At 37.9% G+C, this 12,758-nt stretch overlaps 1 long non-coding RNA gene across 2 annotated transcripts in view; it reads left to right on the forward strand.

The window, feature by feature from the left end:
- The window catches only part of LOC309815293, a 117,362-nt gene that overhangs the window by 5,082 nt on the left and 99,522 nt on the right, over positions 1 to 12,758 (forward strand). For both annotated transcript variants that reach the window (XR_014295837.1, XR_014295838.1), the window contains exon 2: positions 3,783 to 3,946. This is a non-coding gene — a long non-coding RNA (uncharacterized lncRNA). The remainder of the gene's footprint in view (positions 1 to 3,782; positions 3,947 to 12,758) is intronic.

Here is a 12,758-nt window from a genome sequence, read left to right on the forward strand (position 1 = left end):
AGACTCGTCCCGCTTACTCCTCCATTCCTCTTCATCCTTCCAGGTATTTCCACAGATAAGTCTCTTGCACTTCTAATTCAATTTTACCATCTGCAGAATTAGTACAATTAGTATCAATGAAGCAAAGAAGGAGGGAATTTTAAGAAGAGAATGAGCAAGTGTGTTAACTGCCAAAGAGAGACTGAGGAGGGAGATATAAAAGTATCATTAGATTTGTCATCATGGCGGTCAGTGCTGACCTAACTATTGATGTTCATAGTTCCTCTCCTGCAAGTGTGTGTCCTCTTAGTTATATTCTCCCAGATCCCCTTCAGCCTTTCTCATACATCATGATCTTCATACATTTCATCTGGACCCCCCTCATATGGACACATGTAATGTATTAATATCTTTCTAAACTCTGGCACTAAACATTGAGCTCAGTATTCCACATGCAGTCTGGTCAGTATTGACTACAGGAAGACTATAACTACCTATTATCTCAACACTATATCGTAGCCCAAACTTTGATTCAGCTTTTAATAGTTGCAACAAACTCAGGGCCACCGTGCTGCCCAACTCCAGAGGATCAGATTATAATCTATAATTATATAATCCTCAACTACAACTGGCCCCTGGGTCTCCATCAAGTAACATCTCCAAAAAACATGTTTGCTCCCCTCTGAATCAGATCATCAGAGGTGTTCTTGAACCCCCATTGCCATAAAGTGCCAGGGACAAGAACCTGATCTCATAGATCCTACTGTAAAATTCCTGCTAACAGTTTATCAGATCAAATAGCATCTTCTCATCACCAAGCAGATAAAACACACCAACAAAACAGGGCATAGTGTTGCTATCAGGTGAGATCTTGCAAAGGCAAGTTAGACAAGAACCTTGTCTCGATAGACAAGAACCTCCTATCTTCTTGAGAAGCCAGGATTTCAAGGGAGTGCCCTTGGGCCTGCACTGTAGGGAATTGTTATCTTTTTAGACCCAACTAATCCTTGATGGGTGTAGGCTCTGTGAAACATAGACAAAATGCTAAAGGACTGTAAAGAGGGGCAGGCTGAATACAGTCTGGGTGAGAGGTCAAGAGATGCTGAGATAATCTACCGATAAAAATCCTGGTTATATTCACCTTTTATCCCCTGATAGGTCAGAGCACAGTGTTTCCCTGGTTCCCTTTCATATAACATCTAGCCTAAAATTCCCCTTAGGTGCCCTCAGTTAAAGGGTATTGCCCTGTCCCCTAGTTCCCAAATACAGAGTGAGGCCACTGTTGGGCCAGATTGGATCGAGTTGACCCAGAACAAATGCAGTTACATACACTGTGTTTCCAGGGTAGATTACTGCCCAGAGTGCTATCCTACTGGCCTGTTCTTTAGAAGCTTTATTCTAGTCGCTATTACTCCCTTAGGAGGAGTCTAGCCCCTGCTCTCGACAAAACCTCTAGGAAAGCAATCTGCTCATAGATCTAAAAAGTTCATCTCTTTGGAGAAAAAAATCCGTGAATTTGGTTTAAACCTGAACTGGAGTTTTTCTTGATCAAAACAGGCAAAACAAAAACAGAAATAACAACAGAAATAAAAGCCCAGTTAAGTAATTGAAATAACATGTGCCAGGAGTTTTTCGTTATTCCTTACCCTCTGCTCATAGCTCAAGGCAGATGTGAAGGTGACTCATTTCTTAAACTGACCCAGATCTCTGCCCCAGGAAATAGGTCATCCTGGGTCTGAGCTCATGGCAAAGCCCAACTGCATCAGGGCCTCTTCTCAGCATTAGAGCCAAAGCTTCAGTCTGGAATCTGATCATCTGGGTTACTTAAGATACTTTTTTTAAAAATTATGTTTAAATTAGGACTCATCTGGTAGTATAAACTTTCCCAGCTGAGTACCCGATACCATCAGAAATAGTTTAAACGTGTTGATGGAATAATTATTCTCATTGTAAAAGGAATAAAAGGAAGGAAACTCATGAAAATTTCCCCACTGCTTTGTATTTCATTTACAAATGGCTAAGCTCTTATATGAAATTTGTGAATAGTCCTTTTCAAGCATAAATGTGGAGCTGTACAGGCATTCTCTCTCTGTCTCAACATCAGTACCATTAAGTGGGCATCAATATCTGAAAATGTTTGTATGAACTTTCAATACCTGAAAGTATAACACTCTTACACTGCTGATACCAATATTTAGGGCTTACCTCTGATCTAAAGAGAGCCCTCTTTGGTCCTTCCAAATAGATCCAAAACACCATGTCTGCAAATCTGAGTGCAGTCCGGCTTTTGCTACGGGGTACAAGCCTCTTAATTAGTCTCTCTGGCCCCATTCTCTTCTTCTGATATACCGCACCTGGCCAAGAAATATGCTTCTTAAAATGCCAGTGGAAATATGGAAGTCTCGGGGGGAAGCTAGATTTGGAATGAATGTGAGCTCACTTTTAGGCATATTACATTTGAGAAGATGAAAGGGCATTAAGGAGAAGCCATTGCAAAGATAGTGACAGAGTTAGAAAGTGCAAGAGGAAATTAGATCATCACGTGTAAATTTAAGTCATACAAATAAAGACGGTAGAATATTGAGATCTCTAAGTGACAGTCTGAGAGTGTAGAGCAATGGGGAGCAATCTTTTTTTTTTTTTAATGAAGGCCACTTAAAAGGAATAGAAAATGTTTCTGGGCCTTGTTTTTTAAACGTTTAAAGTGAAAATAATGTAACTTCCATGACAAGAATTTATGCTGTGGGATAATTTATTAAGATATGAATATGTATCCATTCTTCCCCAGGCAGTGTTTTCCAGCCTGTCTTTGCTTGCTATATTTGTGACGTGGAATTTAAGGAAAGGATAGTGGAGACGTGATGGTGGGGAAGGAGGAAGACAAGGGGAATAATTTAGCCAGAAAGGAGCTAAATCAACCTTTCAGGTGTTGGAAGAAAGAGAGAAGGGAGAAAATAACCAAGAGCCAACTGGGTCCTAGAGAAAGAGTTTGTGTTTTAGGACTGGAGAGAATAGAATGGAACTCAAGCGTGACTCTGTAACCATGAATGGGTTCCTCATAGGTGCTCTTTGAGGGCTGCCAGTAAGGATTGGAATACCTTTTTATGATTACAGTGTATCTTTATATGTGATCCTGAGCAGAGTCTGAGGTAGGTGGGATCCCAGGATTAATTAAGGTTAAAAGAAGAACGCCAATGAGAAATTTGCCAATACTTTCAAACTGCTAAAATATTATCTGGTTACATGTAAGAAGTCACGACACAGAAGCAGCTTTGAAATCTTTTATAACTTAATTTGCATTACTTTTTAGCATTTATAAATATTTTCATATTTATGTCTCATTTTATCTTTGGAAAGACTCCTTCATTTATTATCGTCCTTAGTTTACAGATGGGGAAATTGAAGCTTAGAGGAGTGAAAATCAGAAACAGATCAGGGTTTATAATTAGTTTCAGTTAGTTGAACATCTACTGAGCTTTTTTTTTTTTTTTTTTTGCTGTATGCGGGCCTCTCACTGCTGTGGCCTCTCCTGTTGCGGAGCACAGGCTCCGGACACACAGGCTCCGCGGCCATGGCTCGCGGGCCCAGCCGCTCCGCGGCATGTGGGATCCTCCGGGATCGGGGCACGAACCCGCGTCCCCTGCATCGGCAGGCGGACTCTCAACCACTGCGCCACCAGGGAAGCCCTACTGAGCTTTGATTACTGACTTTCAGGTTATATTAGATATTGGGGTTGCAAAAATAAATAAAATGTGCTCCCAGTCCTCAGCCACTCAACCAGTCCTTTCTTTGCTCTTCTCCAGTTCTCTCCCAGAGGTTTGATATCCCATCTTAGCTGGGGCTGGGCAGGTTCATGGTGTGATCCAAAGCTGAGCATCACCTACACAGAGTGCTAGTTTATAGCAAGAACTGACTCCGGGCTACTCTCCAGTTCCATGCCTATGATGTAGTCATCAGAGTTGCAAAGGTAAGGAAGAAATGGGAAATCTTGTATACTGTGGGGAGGAGAATAAATGGGTGCAACCACGTTGGAAGGCAATTTTTCATTATCAAAGCTAAAGATGCCCTTACAATCTTACAATCTAACAATTCCATTTCTACATGTATAAATGAAACTCTCCCTCAAATGCATAAGGAGACATGTAAATGACTGTTCATTGAAGCATTATCTAAAACAGGAAAATAATTGGAAACAACCTAAATGTTCATCAACCTGAGAATGGATAAATAAATTGGTGTCTGATCACACAGTGGAATACAATATTATAGTTAAATGAACTAAAACTAGAATTAGAATATGCATAAATCTCAACTAATAGAATATTGAGTGAATAAAACCAAGTGGCAGAAGATACATAAAGTATGCTACTGTTTACATAACTTTAAACACATCAAACAATACTGCATATTTCCATTTGTAATAACATTTTAAAATATTTGTGGTTATGATAAATTACCAAATTCAGGATAGTTGTTACCTCTACTGAGAAAGCAGGATAATGATAGAGTATATAGAAGTCTTTAGCCAAACCTGTATTTAAAAACAAAAACAAAGACGTGGATCTAAAGCAAATATGGCAAAAAGTAAATATGTGACAAAGCTGGGCAGGAAAGACAAAAGAAGTTGTTATATTATTTTCTATACTCTGTATGCTTGGAATATTCCATTTAAAAATATCTGTGGTCCTTGAACCCTGGAATTCTGGGATTTTCTTGTGTTTTTTACTTTGTGCAGAATTTTCTATTTTTTTCTTTTGCCCATGCTAAGATTCCATCCATTCTTTGATACCTAGCTCAAGTCTCACTACCTTACTGAGAATTTCTGTGACCATCTTGTCAGTTCAAACTATTGCTCTCCCTTTTCAAAACCATGATAGATCTATAAAGCTCTCTTGTACACTATGTGTTTATAACCAGATTCTTTCATATTGTTGTTTAAATATATATTGTCTTGCATTAATATTTGACTTTATACATAAACCTTGTTTCTCCAATTGTAAGAGCCTTAAGAGCAGGGACGATGTCTTAAATGTCTTTAATTCTTCACCAGTGCCCAGTAGAGCCTAACCAGATACTTATTAAAGAAAAGTGATATATAAACCATAACCCTTCCTACAAAACCTTTACATAGAAAGTTGAAAATGCTAGTTTGTGCTATATTTGCCTTTATTTTCCAAGAGAGAGAATACCAATGAGCTGTGAAATGACCAAAAATCAGGCAGCAGAAGGGAAAAGAAGAAATAACGGGTTTGTATATTACACATTCTGGATAATCAGCTCTTGAATGATTAAATGTGGATAATCTCTTATGGGAAAAGCAGGTTTTAAAAATTCATTTTATGACTACTGAATTGTTTTATAGTTATTTCCAGTTTTCAGACAATCCTAGGCCAAACTTACAAATTATTTTTTTTATATAAAGTTATTTATTTTTGGCTGCATTGGGTCTTCGTTACTACGTGGGTTTTCTCTAGTTGCAGCGAGTGGGGACTACTCCTTCATTGCGGTGTGTGAGCTTCTCACTGTGGTGGCTTCTCTTGTTGCAGAGCACGGGCTCTAGGTGCATGGGCTTCAGTAGTTGTGGCTCACGGGCTCAGTAGTTGTGGCTCGCAGACTCTAGAGCGCAGGCTCAGTAGTTGTGACTCACAGGCTTAGATGCTCCGTGACATGTGAGATCTTCCCGGACCAGGGCTCGAACTTGTGTCTCTTGCATTGGCAGGCAGACTCGTAACCACTGTGCCACCAGGGAAGCCCCTACAAATTATTTTGAAAAAATATTTCCTCTCATGATATGTTGCATAATCACACGCAAATGTACCTTGTTATCATTCTGCCTTCATTCCAGTATTTATTGGACTAGACATGGGAATGGTGGTCCGATGAAACTAAAAAACAAAAGGTTTTCCACCTATGGAATCAGGGAAGGATTTTGGAGAAAAAAAAATTACTTTGAGTTCAGTTTACCCTTAGTTTATCTGGTAAAAAGTGCTTGTATCTGAGGCAACCACCTCACCTGACACCTCAGAGTGAAAGGTTAGTCTATACTAGGCCCAGGATGAAAGCAGAGGAAATGGTAAGAGGTCTGGACTACATTGTCTCTCCTCAGAATGAAAAGTCGGTTATCACAGAATGAGATAAATTTAGGAATCAGTGTAGTTACTTTTAGCAGAAGCAGCAGCTCCTATGGTCTATTTCAGAACTACCCCCATTTTGTCCCTGGTGAGTTTTCCTAATGGACCTTTGTAATGTTTTATTAAACCAGGCCACTATCTCATGGTTCTTTGGCCTAAGTGCTACAATACCCAAAATACAGTTCCTTAAATTAAACCTTACCTACATCTGTATTTATGATGGTATTCTTAACTCTACAGTGTACCTCAGGGAGGTTATATCTTTAAAATTATTAACACCTCTATCTCTATGTCACTTGTGTCCTGGCGAAGAAAATATCTTGCCGTTTGGTAAGAGATAATATATTCCCTCATGTTCACATCATTTGTGGGCATTAATGTTGAAGCAAAGCCTTAAAGCAGTGACCAGAGTATTTTTATATTAATGATGAATCTTATCATTGCTCTCTGCAATTTTTCCTTTCCTTAAAGAGAAGCAAGAAAAATGCTCTTATATGGGCTTCCCTGGTGGCGCAGTTGTTGAGAGTCCGCCTGCCGATGCAGGGGACACGGGTTCGTGCCCCGGTCTGGGAAGATCCCACATGCCGCAGAGCGGCTAGGCCCGTGAGCCATGGCCGCTGGGCCTGCGCGTCCAGAGCCTGTGCTCCGCAAGGGGAGAGGCCACAACAGTGAGAGGCCTGCCTACCGCAAAAAAAAAAAAAAAGGAAAAAAAAGAAAAATGCTCTTATAAAGAGAATATATCCAATGAATATATTGGGTTCTCAAAGTTCCCTAAAAGAAAAGTGTTTATAACTTGGAATTGATTTCCCATGGAAATAGTGTGATTGATTATGGTTACATTCTAAGTCAAGGCCACAAAATCGAAATAATATTAATAGGTGTGGCAGTTGATTAAGAAATCACATCTTGTTTTCTTGTCTCTGGGCTTGCCATGAAAAGACAAGGAGTACTTTTCCCTTCTCTTCTCTAGAGGGAAGGTTAAAATGTGGTGATTTTCTAAAGTCTTTGGGAGACAGAAGACTCAGTTATCTGGAAGGAGAAGGGTTCTAAGAAAATGGGAATGGCTTGACTTCAGGAGAATTTGGATCTCCTGAGCCCAGAAGGAGGAGAGAACCAGGCAAGAGTCAGTTTCCATAAATGGTGAAGACCCATGTTCACTTCCAAATAACAGATCAGAATGGTTTAGACCTCCATGGGGATGCCAGCAATGATATGTTATCTCAGAAGTAGTAAAAGTATGGACTTCCCCCGTGGCGCAGTGGTTAAGAATCCGCCTGCCACGGCAGGGGACACAGGTTCAAGCTCTGGTCCGGGAAGATCCCACATGACGTGGAGCAACTAAGCCCCTGTGCCACAACTACTGAGCCTGCACTCTAGAGCCCACAAGCCACAACTACTGAAGCCCATGTGCCTAGAGCCCGTGCTCCTCAACAAGAGAAGCCACCACAATGAGAAGCCTGCACACTGCAACAAAGAGTAGACCCTGCTTGCCGCAACTAGAGAAAGCCCGCGTACAACAATGAAGACCCAACACAGCCCAAAATAAATAAATACATTTATTTAAAAAATAGTAGTGAGGCTTCCCTGGTGGCGCAGTGGTTGAGAGTCCGCCTGCCGATGCAGGGGACATGGGTTCGTGCCCTGGTCTGGGAAGATCCCACATACCGCGGAGCGGCTGGACCCGTGAGCCATGGCTGCTAAGCCTGTGCGTCCGGAGCCTGTGCTCCGCAACGGGAGAGGCCACAACAGTGAGAGGCCCGCGTACGGCAAAAAAAAAAGAACAAAGATTGTCATACTGGTTTTAAAAATATATGTGCTTCGTACAAAAGATATAAGAGTAATAATCTAAAATTATGACACAGAATAGTTAAAAGTAAAAGAATAGAAAGACATTTTATGCAAACACTAGCCCAAAGAAAGCTTGTATAGCTATAAATAACATATAAAGTAGACTTTAAAGATAGAAGCATTATTAGAAATAGTGTGATATTTAACAATAATAAAAATATTAACCCATCTAGAAGATAAAACAATTCTAATTTTGCACACAATTAGCAATACACTACAAAATACATAAAGCAAAAAAAAATTGCCAAAATTTCAAGGAGAAATAGACAAATCTACAATCACAGTAGGAGCTTTTAACACGTGTCTCAGGAACTGATAGAACAGGAAACAAAACATTTAAACAACGTGACTTACAAAATTGACATGATGGATATATATGGAATATTGCACCCAACAACTGCAAAATTCCCCAACACATACAACCTAAGCAATGTATTTCTAAGTAATTCATCAGTCAAAGAAAAAAAATCACAGTAGAAATTAGAAAATGTTTTGAACTAAATCATGATGAAAATATGACATAAAAATTTTTGAGATGCAGCTAAAACTGTGTTTAGTGAGAAATTTATAATTTTAAAGGCTGAAATTTATAGTGTTAAACAAGAATTACCTAAGTATCCATCTCAAAAACCTAGAAAAGAACAGTTAAACCTGAAGAAAGTATAAAGAAAGGAATAGTAAAGTGAAGAGAAAAAAATTAATGAAAAAAAATGTACAGTAGAGAAGAGTCAATGAAAAGAAATAGTAAAACTAACCAATCCCTAGCAAGACTGGTCACACATACAAAGCAGAAACAAAAAAACCCAAATAGGATACATATTCTCTATCAGGCTTGAAAAGGGGGAGGTCACTGTGAATCCTACAGATACCACAAACTTGAAGTAAAACTATTTTAGACAGCTTAAAGTCAGTAAGTTTGAAAATTTAGATGAAATGGGAAATTTCTAGACAACCCAACATATAAAAAGTGACACCAAAAAATAAAAAAAGAAAGAAAGAAAGAACACCTGAATAGTTCTATATCTACTAAAGAAATTGAATAGTGATTAAAAATCTTCACACACTAAATCTCCAGATTCTTATGACTTCATCATTAAATTCTTCCAAATATTTAAGGAAGAAATGAAAACAATAGTGCACAGACTCTTTCAGAGAATACAAAAATACCTTCATTTTATGAGGCCAATAAAATGTTGATCCCCAAACCTAAGGTCATTATAAGAAAAGAAAACTGTAGACCAGTCTCTCTCTTATCAGAGATGAAAAAAATTCTAAATATCAGCAAAACAAATCCAGTAATATATAATATATAAAATGTGTGTTTCTTTCAAGCATTAAAGGTTGGTTTAACATTGGTAGTCTTATTATTTACCAAATTAATAAAATAAAATGTAGGGACTCCCCTGGTGGTGCAGTGGTTAAGAATCCGCCTGCCAGTGCAGGATACACGGGTTCGATCCTTGGTCAGGGAAGATCCCATGTGCTGCGGAGCAACTAAGCTCATGCACCACAACTACTGAGCCTGTGTGCTGCAACTATTGAAGCCTGCACGCCTAGAGCCCGCGCTCCGCAACTAGAGAAGCCACTTCAATGAGAAGCCCGTGCACCTCAACAAAGAGTAACCCCTGCTCGCTGCAACTAGAGAAAGCCCACACAGCAACAAAGACCCAATGTGGCCAAAAATAAATAAATAAATAAATAAAATCTAAAATAATAAATAAAAATAAATAAAATAAAATGTATATGATCATCCTTATAGATATAGAAAAGGAATTTCATAAAATTCAATATCCATTCATGATTTAAAACTCTTAGCAAACTAGTAATTTCTTCTCTTTTTGGTAGTCTTTTATTTTGAAATAAGTTTAAACTTATAGAAAAGTACAGTCACTGTTATGAAAATGAAAATTCAAACCACATATTGGAAGACAATATTTATTAAACATACCTGATAAAGGACTTGTATCAAGAATACAAAAGAATGCTTACAGTTCAGTAAGAACTCATAATTAAAGTAGAAGAACTCAATTTATGACATGGGCAAAAGATTTGAATAAGTATTTTATGAACGGCAATAAGCATCTGAAAAGATGCTCAACATCATCAGTTATCGAGGAGATGGAATTAAAACCACAATGAGATGCCAGTACGCACCCACTAGAAGGGTTATCATTAACAACACTGACAGTACCAAGTATTGGCAAAGACGTGGAGCAACTGTAACGCTGATCTACTTCTGGTAGGAAGGTAAATGATATGGTCATTTTGGAAAAGTTGGATGACTGTTTTATAAAGGTAAACATATATTTACCATAGGACCCAGCAATCGCACTCTGATATATCTACCTAAGAGAAATGAAAACGTGTATTCACAAACATATATACTTGACTGTTCATCACAACTTTATTCATAATGGCCCAAATCTGGAAACAACGAAACGTCCCATCAACAGGTGAATGGATAAACAAACTGTGGCATATCTATACAATGGAATACTATTTAGCACTTTAAAAAAAACCCTGATGAACTACTGATACATAAAATGACATGGATAGAATTTCAAAAACATTATTCTCAGTGAAAGAAGCCAGACACAAAAGATTCCTTTCAGTATGATTCCATTTATATGAAATTATAGTAAAGACAAAGGTATAGTGACAGGACACATATCAGTGTTGCTAGTCATGGGGTGGGAGAAAGAAATTGACTTCAAAGGACAAAAGGGAACTATATCATGAGTATGATGATGATTACATTACAGAATACATTGTAAAATTCATAGACTTGTACTCTTAAAATTGGTGAATTTCATTGTATGAAAATCATATCTCAATAAAGTCGACCCCCCCCCAAAATTGGTCAAAGATTTGAACAGGTACTTCAAAAAAGGGAATATCCAAGTGCCCAACAAACATGTGAAAAAGCACAAAATCAGAAGATGTGAAGCAGCTGGAGCTCTCCTACACAGCTGGTGAGAATATAAACTGGTACCACTTTGGGAAACTATTTGGCAGTTTCTAAGAAAGCTGAATATGTGCATAACCCATGACCCAACAATTTTAGTCCTATTTGTAGGAACCAAAATTTGCAAACAACCCAAGTATCCATTCAACAGTAGATAAATGATGTGTATCTGCATAATGCAATACTACACAGAATGAAAATGAATGAACTACTGCTACACATGGATGAAGCTTATAAACATAATGTTGAGTGAAGGAAACCGTACACAAAAGGCTGCATTTATTTAACGTTCAAAACCAGAAGAGATTAAATTATGGTAATAGACATCAGGATTGTGGTTCTCTGACAGAAGGTTATAATTGGGTGGGAGCATAAGGGGGCTTCTAGAGTGACAGTAGCCCTTTTTGATCTCCGTACTGGTTATACATGGGTGTGTTCACTTTGTGAAAAGTCATTGAGATTCCACCCTTATGATCTGTGCCATTTTTATTTATGTATGTTATATTCAATAAAAGGTGTATTTAAATGGTTACAATCACAGGAATACTTGTATAACTGTCCTAATGTAGATTTTGAACTAAGTAAATTCTATTTATCTGAATTTGCCCAATCTAAGAATATCTTATAAATGGAAATCTAAACATTCAAAATAGAAAATTACTTGTAGTACAAAAGCACCTTTCACTTTACAAAGCAACACATCAAATGCATGAAAGGAACAAGGATAATGCCATAGCAGATCCATTTTTCAATTTTGTAAATTTATCCTAAGGAAATAAATAATTCAACAGAAGCACAAAGCTTGCTGTGAAAATGTTCATTTTAAATATATGTCTGCTAGCTAAAATCAAATATCCAACCAGTGGATCAAGATTTAATAAATTATTATATACCAGTACAAGATAATAACATACATTTAAAATGATGAATAGACTTTGTAGAAACACTAAAAATTTTTGCAGGTACCGTGTTAGGTAGAAAAATATAAGATGATAGGTACACCATGATTCTAACTATGTGAAAATGAACCAATAGGTAATATGAAAAAAAAAAAAAACTTTTCTGTTGGAGTGATAGATTTATGGATATTTGGGGGGGGAGGGGAGGGGATAACCGCCACCCTCCCCCCACCCCGCCCCAGCACAACAGAAATATTTTTTCTATTATTTGGATCAGTTAGAGTTCTTTTGTTGCAAGCAACAGAAACTAGCTTAAATAAAAAAGAGACTTACGGAGTCATACAGGAGTAACTTACAGAATCGAAGGAATTACTGAATACCCAAGAGGAAAGAAGAGGAACCAAGAAGGTTACAGAGATTTCAGAAACAGAAGTTCCCCAACAAATTCTCTAGGATTCTGCCTCCTGATGACTAGTTTTAAATACCTTCTTTCCCCCCTGTGCCTCTACTCAAGATTTAAATTATTGGGAGAGAAAATCTGATTATTCTGGCCCGAGTCAAGTATCCACCTTGTCCTTTGATTGTCAACCAAATCAGAACAACCTGGAATTGGAGAAAGGCTCTTCTTTAAGGAAGAGGAGTAGTGTTGTTACTAGAAGAACAGGGAGTAGAAGGATACTGGGTGGGCCCAAACAACAGTTCCATGAAATCATACATCATATTTTCAGTAAATCAGAATACTACTACTTTTTCTCTTATAGTAAATGAAAATATGCTTATTGTAAAAAATTTGCAAAATTCAGTAAAGTGTAAGGTAAGAGACTAATGCAAAAGCAAGCATCCTTTATCCCATTATCCATAACCCTATAGTAATTATCTACTGCTGTATAATAAATTATTCAAAAGTAGGATGTCTAGAAGCAGAAAGTAGATTAG

Source organism: Mesoplodon mirus (genome assembly GCF_964341445.2).
Source record: "Mesoplodon mirus genome assembly, chromosome: 14".
In the NCBI taxonomy this organism is placed as follows: domain Eukaryota; kingdom Metazoa; phylum Chordata; class Mammalia; order Artiodactyla; family Ziphiidae; genus Mesoplodon; species Mesoplodon mirus.